The sequence below is a fragment of the Phoenix dactylifera genome, chromosome 6, assembly GCF_009389715.1.
Source record: "Phoenix dactylifera cultivar Barhee BC4 chromosome 6, palm_55x_up_171113_PBpolish2nd_filt_p, whole genome shotgun sequence".
NCBI classification, from domain to species: Eukaryota; Viridiplantae; Streptophyta; class Magnoliopsida; order Arecales; family Arecaceae; genus Phoenix; species Phoenix dactylifera.
Genome location: NC_052397.1, coordinates 17,080,395 through 17,085,143, shown reverse-complemented (window position 1 = coordinate 17,085,143; position 4,749 = coordinate 17,080,395). Strand labels below are relative to the sequence as shown.

General features: G+C 36.4%; 1 long non-coding RNA gene across 1 annotated transcript; it reads right to left on the bottom strand.

The window, feature by feature from the left end:
* Window positions 1-214: 214 nt before the first annotated feature.
* On the bottom strand, window positions 215-4,731 carry LOC120111127. Its single transcript, XR_005512274.1, has 2 exons — window positions 4,454-4,731; window positions 215-685 (listed from the first exon to the last, which is right to left on the bottom strand). It is a non-coding gene; the product is annotated as an uncharacterized LOC120111127 (long non-coding RNA).
* Between the last annotated feature and the right edge of the window lie 18 nt (window positions 4,732-4,749).

The following is a 4,749-nucleotide window of genomic DNA, read 5'->3' as shown; positions in this document are numbered from 1 at the left end:
TACCGAGAGCTTCATAGTTCATTCTTCTATTACGCTTTTATCTGCCCTTGAGAACACAATTTGGAGCATTTTATTAAATATTATTGCATGCAATCTGGCCAGGGGTGAATCCTGCTAAATCCTCTGGCAAATATAGTCCTGCAGTTGGCAACTGCGGTATCAGATACAAAAATTCTGAAACAATTCTGCATGAACTGCTCACTGGACATGATTACCCTGAACGGTGACTCATGTTCTATATCACTGTCCATCAGCTGATTGCTCACATACGAAGCAGCCGTGCAAGTTATACAGAAATTAGATTTAAATGATGTGTTTTGGACTGTAAAGAGTAAAACAAGCATCTGTCCCGCTGCAGTTTAAGCATACTGGTCAGATCCGAGAAAGTCCATATTACATGAAGCAGCAGCCCAAGGCGCCGATGAACATGACAAATAGAAGAACAATTGTAGCAACCTATCAGCTACCTCTATCAAATTTCAGCTGTTTACCAATTTCTCTTGTATGCAGTTTGACACGAACAGGAGATAATCGCACGTTCTACTGCTAGCGCATGTCGGGAGGTTAGTCACGTGGAACTGCAAAGAATATTAAGTGTCTTCATCATCCACTTGTGCAAGCTCTTCAAGCTCATCCACATCATCCAAATCCACATACTCGCGATCGAATAACCCATCATTTACATCTGGAAAATTATCACAAAAATGTCCGCCATCAATCAGCAGATGTAAAAAGCCGCTGTCTTCTTTTGGGGGTAAGTTAGCATCAAGTCATTCCAAAATATGTAAATAAACAAACAGCAGCAGTGATAACATCATAAAAAATAACCACCGTAATCTGAGCACTAGGAGTAAAAAATATTTTTTTAAAAAATAATATTCAGTTTTCTCCTCTCACAACTAATATACAAATTCGAGCAGACAAGAATTCAGAAGTAGAACACAATGAAGTTATATGTAAGTTATAACAAAATAGGGCCCACAATGAAATTCCTTGAAAAAGAAAATAAAAAATAAGAGAGACTCACAAGACAATAAAAAGAAGTGAACAATTTCTATAGCACGTTATAGTTCTAGCATATACTACAGCCTGTAAAAATGTCAAGTTCTACCATCTGCCACAGCCAGAAGCCCAGGGGCAGCCATATAACACGACCAAGAGAACTGCGACCACTTGCTAATACCCTACTTCATCGCCTTGAATTGGCAACTAGCGCTACTCCATCTCTAGTTCTCCAGCATCCATTGCTTCTATAACATGCCAAATCCCCAGCTACACCATTGGGGACTACTGCTATGATTATTCCCAGGGGCAGAGCCCCTTTCTTCTATCCAACACTAAGTACAGTGCTAAGGAAAGGATTTACTTCCCACCACATATATTCAAGTACCCTTAAGCTTATTCTACCCTACTTTATCCCAACTACACAATTTACGTTCCCTTTTAGATATGACATTTCCCCTATATCCACTGCATATGACAAAACATCTTAATCGTTTACCAACTACTACTTCTCTCAGTGAAACATAATGATGTGAAACGGCACTCGAAGTAAATCGACTGCACTGGCCCAAAATCCAAAACAAACACCAAACACACAAAAAATGCAGAGAATTGTGAGAAGAAAATAATAATGGAAGAAAAAAAATGGAAAAGAAAAAGTAAATTTATTCAAAAGAAAATAAAAGCTGAAATAAAGAGTTCGCCTCTCCCCACAAAGAAGCCTCACATCTCTCCAAGATGCTTCACCTCACCAAAAAGAATTCTCTCCAAGTTTCTTCACGTAACCCTCTCCCCCTCTTTATAAAACCATAATCTCTCTCCCATTACAAGACAAAAATATCAATAACCCCCTCCAACTAAAAAACAAACTCAAACATATTAAGCCTAAAGCTCAACCTCACTAAAGTGGACTAGCACTAAAAGATAAACTATTCCAACTAGTACTGGAATATGAAACAATGATAAACTAGGATTAGAATCCTAGCACAAGTAGGATAAGCAATGAACTTCCAACACTCCCCCTCTTTGTGAAGTCCATGTCGTCAACATTGGACTTGTTGATGTTGTGAAATGCCACAATAGCCTTTGTCATTATTTGCACAGTAACAACAATATATAACAACTTGTCAATTCAACAATTGAATAGCAAAACTTTTTTATTGACTCAAACAATAATTCCTTCATTAGCTAGTACTCTTCAATGCGTAAGTCAAAGTCGATAATACCTGCAACACTTTCCCTCAGCATTGACTCTACAGTGATGATACCGAGATTCCTTTGAGCATCTAGCATAACCCAACGAACATCAATTTACCAGTTGTAATCGTTGCTCACTACAATATGAGCCTTTAACTGCACACCAGTGAAATCAGAAGAAAACTTTTGGCTATATTCACATACCTCCACTTGAGCAACTTCAAGTATCTGCATATAGTTGGCTTCTACATTTGAAATCAAATCCTCATGGATAGTCTTCTAGCAGCTTAAACTTTGCAGTAGCTTCAAAATCAATTGGTAAACTAAAATCTTGTCGAGTATCAAGGCACAATACGAATCATCTCTACCAAGTACATCTTGTTGCTTGATCTCTGAAACTACTTCAAAATTAGTTAGCTCTTCATCATCATGACTAACTAAATCTCCATAAGAAATATCAGTATCGTAGATAGCTTCGATACAAGACTCTTCTACATGATTTGATTTCTTCATATGAATTTCTATGACTGGATCAACTATAGCATCCTTTGACTCTTCCAAAGCAATTTTCAAATTAACGGATTCTTCTATCACAATCTCTTCTGAACTTGATATAACATCCACTTGATTAAGCTCCTCCTGCTCCAGATTCTCTTCTGGACTTGATTGATCCTTAAATTGATCAACTTCATTATACTCTAGAATTTCTTATATACTCGATACGGTCTCTAACTGATTAAGTTCTCCTTATTTCAGATCTTCATCTTGAAACCAATTTTGTTCCTCTTCCAGATTTTCAGGAAAGCTTGGAACCATAATCTGCTCTTCAAGTAATTTTTATTTGTGATGTCTCATTTTGCTAGAACTTGAATGGACGGTCGCAAGAATATCCCATGCTTTTTTTGGCTCCTGTATATTCTAAATTATGGAGATAAATTTTTTTTATCAACTGAAATTTGAATTATCCACATCACCTTCCTAAATTTCAGATTCCACTTTCTTCTCACAACCTCATTGCTAAGAATATCTGTTGGCATCGTTTCTGACTCATCCAAGATATCCCGCAAAATTATGATATTAAACCGATTAAGTAGGTTAGTTCGGGTAACTTGCTTATTAAACATATTAGGTTCAGGTTTCAAATTCTGACATATTTAATAAACAGGTCATGTTTAGGTTTGGGATTTGGGAGTTTCTAACCGACCTGTATCTAATCTGAACCACATATGACCGACATACATACATACCCCGACTTGTATCTAACCTGACCCGTATATATATAATACTAGATGACAGTTGTGACACAAAGCTAAATTATGATGCTTCTAAGAACATTTGGCCCCAAATATTTTCTATTAAAAAACAACAGATATCTCAAAGTGGAAATCAGCATTATTAATCATAATACAGGGCATTTGAATTGGCTAGAAACCAAAAACATGCATTTTTGGGGTCTTTTATCTATGCATCATGGTATGATATCATGTTACAGTTTAATCTATGGTTCAGAAACATCCAAACTAGCTAAAAATTTAATCTACCTATGTTTTACAATATTTATATCAAGATCAGCAAATAGAAATTGTAAGTTATAAGGTTCGCCGTCTCGGTACCAAACCCCATACCGGTGCTACACTAGTACTGTGCCGTTACGATAGGTAGTCTTTTCAATGTACCGAGTGTCGGTACATCTTCCGTACCGAGTACTGATACCAAACTGGTACGATAAGCCCTATACCGCCCGACTTGGGTCAGTATGGCGAACCATAGTAAATCATATGGTTGATGCTATATTTTTTGTTTTCTAACTGCATTGCCATCATTCATTTCCTGCTAACTTGATACATAAGCAAGAGACCTCGAAAATATTTTTTTAAATTTCTAAGTGTTCTATGAGTCATGATCATGACTGATGGTCTTGATTTTCAAACTAGGAGATCTTTAAGTGCTTCTGACTATGAACTATTTAGAGCCAAATGCTCTCAAAAGCATCCCAGCCACTCTCTCTCTCTCTTTATCTTTATATATATATGTGTGTGTGTGTGTATAAATAGAAATTCACTGTTTTTCATTAATCTCCAGTTATTTGGTGATTGTGCACATCCCCACATGCATACAGCACATGCTTGAGTATTTTATTTTATGTTTAGGCGACTCCATCAGGCAGTCACAAATGCAAACTTATAAATATATGGGAAAGAAATAAAAATAAAGATTAATCACAACTAACTATTTGAGTTAAATGAGTTGGTACTTGGTGTGTTGGCTTCAGCTGTAATATCAAGGAGATATGGGAGTTCCAGAAACTGTAGCAAAGACTCTGTCTGTGGGTTCCGGATATGACCTGCACGAAAAGGAAGATGGGAATGAAAAATGAAATAATGCACAGAACAAATAGCATCTTGATCGATTAACAATGGATGAAAACAACAATATATCGAAAATGTGTTAAATAATAATCATATATAAATGTTATGAAGTCTATATTTCTAAAAGCATCCAATCATAGAGGATTATCATAAACCATGTTGTGCATGGAAACCTCATATT